General features: G+C 32.7%; 1 long non-coding RNA gene across 5 annotated transcripts in view; it reads right to left on the reverse strand.

The window, feature by feature from the left end:
- The window catches only part of LOC119607226, a 55,055-nt gene extending 44,572 nt beyond the window's left edge, over positions 1 to 10,483 (reverse strand). For all 5 annotated transcript variants that reach the window (XR_005231723.1, XR_005231722.1, XR_005231720.1 and 2 more), the window contains exons 1-2: positions 10,328 to 10,483; positions 9,458 to 9,993 (exon numbers count right to left, since the gene is read on the reverse strand). This is a non-coding gene — a long non-coding RNA (uncharacterized LOC119607226). The remainder of the gene's footprint in view (positions 1 to 9,457; positions 9,994 to 10,327) is intronic.
- Positions 10,484 to 12,262: the final 1,779 nt, after the last annotated feature.

Consider the following 12,262-nt stretch of genomic DNA (forward strand, 5'->3'; position numbering starts at 1 on the left):
TAGTCCAGTCCTTAGTCCAATACTTAGTCCAGTCTATAGTCTACTCTATATTCTAATATCTAGTCTAAAGTCTGGTCTATAGTCTAGTCTATAACCTGGTCTGTAGTCTAGTCTATAGTCTAATATCTAGTCTAAAGTCTGGTCTAGTCTATAGTCTAGTCTATAGTCTAGTCCATAGTCTAGTCTATAGTCTAGTCTATAGTCTAGTCTATAGTCTAGTCTATAGTCTAGTCTATAGTCTAGTCTATAGTCTAGTCTATAGTCTAGTCTAGTCTAGTCTATAGTCTAGTCTATAGTCTAGTCTATAGTCTAGTCTATAGTCTAGTCTATAGTCTAGTCTATAGTCTAGTCTATAGTCTAGTCTATAGTCTAGTCTATAGTCTAGTCTATAGTCTAGTCTATAGTCTAGTCTATAGTCTAGTCTATAGTCTAGTCTATAGTCTAGTCTATAGTCTAGTCTATAGTCTAGTCTATAGTCTAGTCTATAGTCTAGTCTATAGTCTAGTCTATAGTCTAGTCTATAGTCTAGTCTATAGTCTAGTCTATAGTCTAGTCTATAGTCTAGTCTATAGTCTAGTCTATAGTCTAGTCTATAGTCTAGTCTATAGTCTAGTCTATAGTCTAGTCTATAGTCTAGTCTATAGTCTAGTCTATAGTCTAGTCTATAGTCTAGTCTATAGTCTAGTCTATAGTCTAGTCTATAGTCTAGTCTATAGTCTAGTCTATAGTCTAGTCTATAGTCTAGTCTATAGTCTAGTCTATAGTCTAGTCTATAGTCTAGTCTATAGTCTAGTCTATAGTCTAGTCTATAGTCTAGTCTATAGTCTAGTCTATAGTCTAGTCTATAGTCTAGTCTATAGTCTAGTCTATAGTCTAGTCTATAGTCTAGTCTATAGTCTAGTCTATAGTCTAGGCTATAGTCTAGTCTATAGTCTAGTCTATAGTCTAGTCTATAGTCTAGGCTATAGTCTAGTCTATAGTCTAGTCTATAGTCTAGTCCATAGTCTAGTCTATAGTCTAGTCTATAGTCTAGTCTATAGTAGTCTATAGTCTAGTCTATAGTCTAGTCTATAGTCTAGTCTATAGTCTAGTCTATAGTCTAGTCTATAGTCTAGTCTATAGTCTAGTCTATAGTCTAGTCTATAGTCTAGTCTATAGTCTAGTCTATAGTCTAGTCTATAGCCTAGTCTATAGTCTAGTCTATAGTCTAGTCTATAGTCTAGTCTATAGTCTTGTCTATAGTCTAGTCTATAGTCTAGTCTATAGTCTAGTCTATAGTCTAGTCTATAGTCTATAGTCTGGACTATAGTCTTGTCTATAGTCTTGTCTATAGTCTGGACTATAGTCTTGTCTATAGTCTGGACTATAGTATTGTCAATGGTCTTTTCTGCAGTATTGTCTATAGTCTGGACTATCGTATTGTTAATAGTCCGGTCTATAGTCTGGACTATAGTCTTATCTATAGAGTGAACTATAGTATTTTCAATAGTCTTTTCTGCAGTATTGTCTATAGTCTGGACTATTGCATTGTCAATAGTCTTGTCTATAGTCTGGACTATAGTCTTGTCTATAGTCTGGACTATGCTCTTGTCTATAGTCTGAACTATAGTCTTGTCTATAGTCTGGACTATTGTCTTGTCAATAGTCTTTTTTGCAGTATTGTGTATAGTCTGGACTATTGTCTTGGCTATAGTCTGGACTTTAGTCTTGTCAATAGTCTGGGCTATAGTTTTGTCTATTGCATGGGCTATAGTATTGCCTATAGTCGGAACTATAGTCTTGCCTATAGTCTGGACTATAGTCTTGTCTATATTCTGGACTACAGTCCGGTCTATAGTCTGGACTATAGTCTTCTCTATAGCCTGGATAATAGTATTGTCAATAGTCTGGATTATAGTATTGTCTATAGTCTGGTCTTTAGTCTTAGTTTATTCTACACCCTGAATTATAGTACTGTCTAACGATTGCACTCCTTTAAGTATATTATTTCGCAGCCTTCCTTAATTTATCAACTCACCACTCATATTTAAATTGTAAATAATCTGTAAATATCTCCACAACTAAATTATGAATAAATTTTATATGTTTTACAGAACACAAAAATGTATGCATTTATTTATGTTTTGTGGCGCCATTTTAATTATAAACATCATAACAAATCAAATTGCAATTGTTGAAATGAAATAAATCGACAATGCGAAAGAAAAAAAAATCTACACAGAATTAAGTAAATTATTTTAAACAAATAGGACGCGCCCTCTTTAAAACAATCGATTTAATAAATGTAATCATATGAATTTATCATAACAATCAATCAATAGTCAATAGTATTATTTGTTGATTTGTGTCTTTTTTTTTTTTTTGCTTTTTTGCCATTGTAAAATATAACTCGCAAGGCACTGAGAGAAATTTTAAGGTGGTAATAAGAAGATTTTATATGGAGAATGATAATTTAAACTATAGTAAACTATGAAATCGGACAAAATAGTGCGACACTATTTGTTTCATCATTTAAAAATTCTTTTCAGTGTAAAAATTCTTACAAAATCCTACAAAAATTGTTGACATTTTTCTTTCATTAAATTACATTTCAATTGACGCCCAATGACAAGAAAATTTATACAAAAAATTCATTATGTTGAATAAAAAACGACTAATCCAATACCCTAAAGGCAATAAAAACATAATAAACAAAAAGAAATGAAAAATATATAAAAAATTCCTTAAACTATATAAAATATAGGAAATAGACAATATTGGCATTTAAACAATATCAGAGGACTTTGCTCCAACTTTAACGCACTATTAACATACCTATGACTCAAGTCAATAATATTTTTTCATTCGAAAAAAAGAACAAGTTTTACAAAACGTAACGTTACGAAAAAAAAAATCCATTACAATTACAAATCGCGACGAAATGCCGCCAACGCCAAAACAATCAAAAAGTGAGCGAGAGACACGCAAGCAGCAGCAGCCACTTTTTGAGACATTGATGTTTATTGATTTTTACTTTAAAGTGGATTTTGATCAATTTTTGTTTATGTAAAAATTGAATGAAAACAACAAAATCAATTGATTTTATAATTGAAGTTAAAGACACAAATGTGATCAGTTTAATTTTTTTGTTATTATTTATTTCCTACTTCTTAAAACCCCCACTCTCTGCTACTCTTCTACTTCTGTGAGAAGTCTGCTGCAATTGTAAGTTGTAAGAATTTTTGTAATGATAGTTAATATTGAAGTTGTTGGTTTGGTTTTATTAAGAATTTTGTAATGATTATTGGGAAATTTCAAAAGGGGGGAAAATTTTAATTCAATGTTTAATGACAAAGTGATTAATTAAGGTCGTTCTGAGTTTGTAATGGGTTTATACAATTTTGAGGGTTAAAGTTTAACTACATGTGATTAATTTAGAGTAATTGGTCTTTGAAATATTGTTGCTAGAGTAAACAGATTTTGACTACTTTTCCTGTAGAAAAATTCTCTAGAAAAAGTACTCAGAGCCTGGCAACTTTTTCTAAAGAAAAAGTACTCAGATTCTGGCTACTTTACTGTAGAAAATGTACTTCGATTCTGGCTACTTGTCCTAAAGAAAAAGTAAGTCCAATTCTGGCCACTTTTCCTATAGAAAAAGTACTCCGATTCGGACAACTTTTAATATAGAAAAAGTACACCGAGTCGGACAACTTTTAATATAGAAAAAGTACACCGATTCGGACAACTTTTCCTATAGAAAAAGTACTCCGATTAGGACAACTTTTCTTATAGAAAAAGTACTTCGATTCGGACAACTTTTCCTATAGAAAAAGTACTCCGATTCGGACAACTTTTCCTATAGAAAAAGTACTCCGATTCGGACAACTTTTCCTATAGAAAAAGTACTCCGATTCGGACAACTTTTCCTATAGAAAAAGTACTCCGATTCGGACAACTTTTCCTATAGAAAAAGTACTCCGATTCGGACAACTTTTCCTATAGAAAAAGTACTCCGATTCGGACAACTTTTCCTATAGAAAAAGTACTCCGATTCGGACAACTTTTCCTATAGAAAAAGTACTCCGATTCGGACAACTTTTCCTATAGAAAAAGTACTCCGATGCGGATAACTTTTCCTATAGAAAAAGTACTCTGATTCGGACAACTTTTCCTATAGAAAAAGTACTCCGATGCGGATAACTTTTCCTATAGAAAAAGGACTCTGATTCGGACAACTTTTCCTATAGAAAAAGTACTCCGATGCAGACAACTTTTCCTACAGTAAAAGTACTCCGATTCGGACAACTTTTCATAAAGAAGAAGTACTCCGATTCGGCCAACTTTTCCTAAAGAAAAAGTACTCCGATTCGGACAACTTCTCCTATAGAAGAAGTACTCCGATTCGGACAACTTTTCCTATAGAAGAAGTACTCCGATTCGGACAACTTTTCCTATAGAAAAAGTACTCCGATTCGGACAACTTTTCCTATAGAAAAAGTACTCCGATTCGGACAACTTTTCCTATAGAAAAAGTACTCCGATTCGGACAACTTTTCCTATAGAAATAGTACTCCGATTCTGACTACTCTTCATATAGATTATGTACTCCGATTCTGACAACTTTTCCTACATAAAATGTACTCCGATTCCGACAACTTTTCCTATAGGAAAAAATAATCCGATTCCGACAACTTTTCCTATAGGAAAAAATAATCCGATTCGGACGACGTTTCCTATAGAAAAAGTACTCCGATTCGGATAACTTTTCCTATAAAAAAGTACTCTGATTCGGACAACTTTTCCTATAGAAAAAGTACTCCAAATCGGACAACTTTTCCTATAGAAAAAGTACTCCAAATCGGACAACTTTTCCTATAGAAAAAGTACTCCAAATCGGACAACTTTTCCTATAGAAAAAGTACTCCAACTCGGACAACTTTTCCTATAGAAAAAGTACTCCAAATCGGACAACTTTTCCTATAGAAAAAGTACTCCAATTCGGACAACTTTTACTATAGAAAAAGTACTCCAATTCGGACAACTTTTCCTATAAAAAAAGTACTCCAATTCGGACAACTTTTCCTATAAAAAAAGTATTCCGATTCGGACAACTTTTCCTATAGAAAAAGTATTCCGATTCGGACAACTTTTCCTATAGAAAAAGTACTCCGATTCGGACAACTTTTCCTATAGAAAAAGTACTCCGATTCGGACAACTTTTCCTGTAGAAAAAGTACTCCGATTCGGACAACTTTTCCTATAGAAAAAGTACTCCGATTCGGACAACTTTTCCTATAGAAAAAGTACTCCGATTCCGACAACTTTTCCTATAGAAAAAGTACTACGATTCGGACTTTTCCTATAGAAAAAGTACTTCGATTCGAAAAACTTTTCTTATAGAAAAAGTACTTCGGTTCGAACAACTTTCCCTATCGAAAAAGTACTTCGGTTCGAACAACTTTCCCTATCGAAAAAGTACTCCGATTCGGACAACTTTTCCTATAGAAAAAGTACTCCGATTCGGACAACTTTTCCTATAGAAAAAGTACTCCGATTCGGACAACTTTTCCTATAGAAAAAGTACTCCGATTCGGACAACTTTTCCTATAGAAAAAGTACTCCGATTCGGACAACTTTTCCTATAGAAAAAGTACTCCGATTCGGACAACTTTTCCTATAGAAAAAGTACTCCGATTCGGACAACTTTTCCTATAGAAAAAGTACTCCGATTCGGACAACTTTTCCTATAGAAAAAATACTCCGATTCGGACAACTTTTCGTATAGAAAAAATACTCCGATTCGGACAACTTTTCTTATACAAAAAATACTCCGATTCAGACTACTTTTCCTATAGAAAAAGTACTCCGTTTCGGACAGCTTTTTCTAAAGAAAAAGTACTCCGATTCGGACAACTTTTCCTATAGAAAAAGTACTCCGATTCTGACTACAGTTTTCCTTTAGAAAAAGTTCTCAGATTGTACATTTTTCCTTTAGAAATAGTGGAAAAAGTACTTAAACTTTTTTTTTCTAAAAACACAGTTTAAGTCCACTAATTGAAATTCGAGAAAAAATGCTTGAAATAATTACATTCCCAAGAAACACCACTCCAAATTCCCCCTATAAATATTTCATATGTGTAATAGGAAATGTATTGTTTAATTTTTTTTTTTTCATAAATTGATAATACTTCTCTCAATACACGTAAAATAATTAAATCCAAATGTGTATAAACAATTTACGTCGTCAATACGTAAAATATATATAATATAAATTCAATAATATAAGATGACCAGCCCATTTGAGTTGTGTTCCAAAGAACAAATTGCTTATAATAACTCTCGTATCAATGTGCACTGGCAATATTAGAGGAATTTTCAGTCTTAATGACTTCCTATTGAATTTATAAAATTAAAAAAAAAATTGTAACTTGACAACAGTTTGTTTTTATTTTTGTTTAATAAAGCAAGTAAATTAGAGTTAAATTTGATGGATTAGTTTAAGATGAATTGCACTATTAGATTGATATTGTAGACTATTGAATTATGATGTAACTGAAATTTGTAACGGCCTTTAAGTAATTAGAGTGATGTAGTTTAGTTTATAGTATTATTAAAGATTTTAAAAATAGAAATCAGTAATCATACTCTTGATTACTTTGTTTACAAATAAAGGTACTTTGATAATTTTATAAAAATATTTTTAGATTTTGACAGCATTTAGTTATAAAATGGACACAATGTGTGACTACATTTTTGCTATAAATAGTACTGAGATTCTGATTATTTTTCCTATAGAAAAAGTACTCACATTCTAATAACTTTACCTTTTGAAAATAGAACTCAGATGTGATAAACTTCTTTTCTAGAAGTACTAGAATTTTGAATAATTTGCCTTTAGAGAAAGTACTTCCATTTTGACAAATTTTCTTATAAAAAAGTACTTAATAGTACTTTATTTAAAAAAAAGTACTTTAAAGCTTACACATAGGCCTTTTTTGAATTCTCAAATTTACTTATATAAACCTTTTTGTTTTTTTATTTAAGATTTCTGATAAATTCATTAACAAATTGTTTTATTACTTATTTCAACATTTTATAGCGAATTTTATATGTCACACGTTTTTGTTTTGACAAGGCCCTGAATAACTGAAATAAAATCATGTAATTTGCTGTCGTTCTACAAAAAAACGTGTGACATTAAAATGTGCCTATTAAAAAAAAATCTAGTTATAAAACAAACATTTTAATGTATAGTTTATCGATCGATAGAATAATTTAAAATCTTTGGAATAAACTTAATGATGAGTAATCATAGAATAGAAAAAAAGTACGAAAGTTATAATAAAATTCAAGCTTCTGAAAAAGGTACTCGGATTCTAAATACTTTTTATGCTACAAAAATACAAAATTTTGAATAACTTGCCTTTGGAAAAAGTGTTAAAATTCTGACTACTTTTCCTATAGAAAAAGCACTCAGATACTGACTACTTTTCAAAAAGAAAAAGTACCCACATTCCGACTACTTTTCCTACAGAAAAAGCACTCACATTCTGACTACTTTCAATATAGAAAAAGTTTTCCGATTCTGACTACTTTTTCTATAGAAAAAGCACTCCGATTCTGACTACTTTTCCTATAGAAAAAGTACTTTGATTCTGACTACTTTTCCTATAGAAAAGTACTCCGATTCTGACTACTTTTCCTATAGAAAAGTACTCCGATTCTGACTACTTTTCCTATAGAAAAAGTACTCCGATTCGGACAACTTTTCCTATAGAAAAAGTACTCCGATTCGGACAACTTTTCCTATAGAAAAAGTACTCCGATTCGGACAACTTTTCCTATAGAAAAAGTACTCCGATTCGGACAACTTTTCCTATAGAAAAAGTACTCCGATTCGGACAACTTTTCCTATAGAAAAAGTACTCCGATTCGGACAACTTTTCCTATAGAAAAAGTACTCCGATTCGGACAACTTTTCCTATAGAAAAAGTACTCCGATTCGGACAACTTTTCCTATAGAAAAAGTACTCCGATTCGGACAACTTTTCCTATAGAAAAAGTACTCCGATTCGGACAACTTTTCCTATAGAAAAAGTACTCCGATTCGGACAACTTTTCCTATAGAAAAAGTACTCCGATTCGGACAACTTTTCCTATAGAAAAAGTACTCCGATTCGGACAACTTTTCCTATAGAAAAAGTACTCCGATTCGGACAACTTTTCCTATAGAAAAAGTACTCCGATTCGGAAAACTTTTCCTATAGAAAAAGTACTCCGATTCGGACAACTTTTCCTATAGAAAAAGTACTCCGATTCGGACAACTTTTCCTATAGAAAAAGTACTCCGATTCGGACAACTTTTCCTATAGAAAAAGTACTCCGATTCGGACAACTTTTCCTATAGAAAAAGTACTCCGATTCGGACAACTTTTCCTATAGAAAAAGTACTCCGATTCGGACAACTTTTCCTATAGAAAAAGTACTCCGATTCGGACAACTTTTCCTATAGAAAAAGTACTCCGATTCGGACAACTTTTCCTATAGAAAAAGTACTCCGATTCGGAAAACTTTTCCTATAGAAAAAGTACTCCGATTCGGACAACTTTTCCTATAGAAAAAGTACTCCGATTCGGACAACTTTTCCTATAGAAAAAGTACTCCGATTCGGACAACTTTTCCTATAGAAAAAGTACTCCGATTCGGACAACTTTTCCTATAGAAAAAGTACTCCGATTCGGACAACTTTTCCTATAGAAAAAGTACTCCGATTCGGACAACTTTTCCTATAAAAAAAGTACTCCGATTCGGACAACTTTTCCTATAGAAAAAGCACTCAGATTCTAACTACTTTTCCTATAGAAAAAGAACTTCGATTCTGACTACTTTCCTTATAGAAAAAGTACTCCGATTCTGACTACTTTTCCTATAGAAAAAGTACTCCTATTCGGATTACTTTTCCTATAGAAAACGTACTCCGATTTTGACTACTTTTCCTATAGAAAACGTACTCCGATTCTGACTACTTTTACTATAGAAAAAGTACTTCGATTCTGACTACTTATCCTATAGAAAAAGTACTCCGGTTCTGACTACTTTTCCTGTAGAAAAAGCGCCCAGATTCTGACTACTTTTAATACAGAAAAAGTACTACAATTCTGACTACTTTTCCTTTTCAGTTTCTAACTACTTTTCCTATAGAAAAAGAACTTCGATTCTAACTACTTTCCTTATAGAAAAAGTACTCCGATTCTGACTACTTTTCCTATAGAAAAAGTACTCCTATTCGGACTACTTTTCCTATAGAAAACGTACACCGATTTTGACTACTTTCACTATAGAAAAAGTACTTCGATTTTTCTACAGAAAAAGCACTCAGATTATGACTTCATTTCCTATAGAAAAAGTTTCTTATTAAATTCTTAATAAAATTTTAAAAAATAAATATTAATATGAAAATTTTTTATTCAAAATTTACCTATTTCTTTACAGTATTGGTTTGTGTAACCAAATTTTGAAAATGTTGTTAAATGTTCTATAAAAACAACAATAACAGCTGATCTCGTTCGTTTATAATTTGTTTGAATTTCGTAAAATAATTTTATTTTTGTTTAAATAAAAAGTTCGTTAATCGTTACACTTTTCTTAAATGTTAAACCGAGAACCCTGCCCTTTCTTAAGGAGCTGTAGCAACGCGCGCACGTTTAGTCGGTTTATTTTGGGTTAATTCGCCTGTCGTTTTAAATCGCTTTTGAAATTAAACAACAACAATAAACACGAGGTAAAATAAAAATTATTGTTGTGTTGCGCAAGTTTTTTTTTTGTTTTAAAATTTATTATTATTGTTATAGTTGTTAAGATTTTTTTGTTTAAATTTTTATCAATTTATAAACACTTTCCTCTCGCGAGTGCATTTTGACAATAACAACAAAACATAAGACAATAAAAATTAATCAAAAATGTGCTGCTGCTCTTTTTTGTGATTTAAAAACAAAAACTGAAAGCAAAACAAAACTGAAAAATCGAAAATTTAGACAAAAAAAAACTCGTTAAGACCCGTCGTCATATAGTATGCAAACCACACGACAATAACGCGGCATTTACTTTTAATCTTTATTTTATTTTTTGTGTTTTTATTATTATTTTAAACTGTTGTTGTATTTTGTTATTGCAAAAAAAAAGAAACGTTAAACAAGAGTATTTTAACAGATATTTTGTGTTGGTGGAAGTGGGAGGGAGTTGGTGGGGTTTTCAATGGGGGGGGGGACTGTTGAAAAAACGTGATGGTGGCGTTAGGGCACAGCAACAGTTTGTTGTTGTAGTTGTTGCTGTAACTATTAAAAATTACGTTGTGAGCGACGACGTCAACGTAGTAAATAAATTCTTGTTTAACGACAACAACAACAATTTTTTTTAGCGATTTTCGTTTTCTTTTTTTTCGACTTTTTTTCTCGATCACACGACTAGCGGCGTTTATTTCGGCGGCGTTGGTCAACATACACGGTCTTGGATAAACTAAAGTTTATTTTGCTTCCCAAAAAGCTGCGTAGCCCCATAATGGGTGGTGAGCTCTGGGGGAATACTACATCCATGACAAACACTCAAACACATACACACACTATCATACAGCAGCAAAAAGCAGGAGAGCGTGATTTTAGCTGGTCTTTACAACAATAGAATAGATAACAAAATAAACAGCAGAGAGCAAAGTTAGCAAAAACAAAGAAAAAAAAATAGCAGCAACAGCTGTTAAGTTTTTTTTTTTTTTTTGCTGCCGCAGCAGTAGTTGTAGTAGTTCATTTATTATCTATCTACTGATACCTTTGGCCAGCCATTCAGTTAGTCGGCCAGCAGCTGGCTACCTATCGTACTACTTAGTTTGTTTGTTAGTCAGTGAAGCAAGTAGCTAGCAGAAGCAGCATTATCAGCAGCAACAACTAAAGTCATTTAGCCATCCATCCATCCAGCTAACAGCCAACAACTAAACTAATACTCATTGTTGTGTCCCCAGCAACATACAGTGGGGCTGTTTTTTTAAATTGCTGCTCAAAAATTTTTAATTTTGAAACCAGAAATGCATTAGAAGAGAAATTTAAAACACTTCTATAGTCGAATTTTTTGACTGACTATAATCAAGTCTATAATTTGGACCACAGTCTAGACTATAATCTAAACTACAGTCTAGTCTATAGTATGGACTACAGTATATAGTATGCACTACAGTCTAGTCTATAGTCTAGACTATAGTCTAGTCTGTCTTCTGGACTATAGTCTAGTCTATATTCTCTACTATAGTCTAGTCTATAGTCTGGACTATAGTCTAGTCTATAGTCTGGACTATAGTCTAGTCTATACTCTGGACTAGAGTAAAGTAGTGGACTACAGTCTAGTCTATAGTGTGGACTATAGTCTAGTCCATAGTCTGGACTATAGTCTAGTCTATAGTAAGGACTATAGTCTAGTCTATAGTAAGGACTATAGTCTAGTCTATAGTAAGGACTATAGTCTAGTCTATAGTAAGGACTATAGTCTAGTCTATAGTAAGGACTATAGTCTAATCTATAGTAAGGACTATAGTCTAGCCTATAGTCTGGACCACAGTCTACTCTATAGTCTGGACTAGAGTCTAGTCTATAGTCTGGACTAGAGTCTAGTCTATAGTCTGGCATAGGGTCTAGTCTATAGTCTGGCCTAGAGTCTAGTCTACAGTCTGGACTAGAGTCTAGTCTATAGTCTGGACTAGAGTCTAGTCTATAGTCTGGACTAGAGTCTAGTCTATAGTAAGGACTATAGTCTAGTCTATAGTAAGGACTATAGTCTAGTCTATAGTCTGGACTATAGTCTAGTCTATAGTAAGGACTATAGTCTAGTCTATAGTAAGGACTATAGTCTAGTCTATAGTAAGGACTATAGTCTAGTCTATAGTAAGGACTATAGTCTATAGTCTGGACCACAGTCTACTCTATAGTCTGGACTAGAGTCTAGTCTATAGTCTGGCCTAGAGTCTAGTCTATAGTCTGGCCTAGAGTCTAGTCTATAGTCTGGACTATAGTCTAGTCAATAGTAAGGACTATAGTCTAGTCAATAGTAAGGACTATAGTCTAGTCCAGCGGTTCCCACCGATTTTTACTTCGCGGACCCCTTGAAGAACTTATTTAATTTCGCGGACCCCCATACATATTTTGATATCTTATTGTTCTAAATAATTGTCCATCCGAAAATTGACCTAGTTCATTAATCCCTAGGTCTAATAAATGTAGAGATGTCATATTTCAGATAGGTT

This window comes from Lucilia sericata, unplaced genomic scaffold, assembly GCF_015586225.1.
Source record: "Lucilia sericata isolate MDLA Ls3-8-SP2 unplaced genomic scaffold, ASM1558622v1 Contig000678F_arrow, whole genome shotgun sequence".
NCBI classification, from domain to species: domain Eukaryota; kingdom Metazoa; phylum Arthropoda; class Insecta; order Diptera; family Calliphoridae; genus Lucilia; species Lucilia sericata.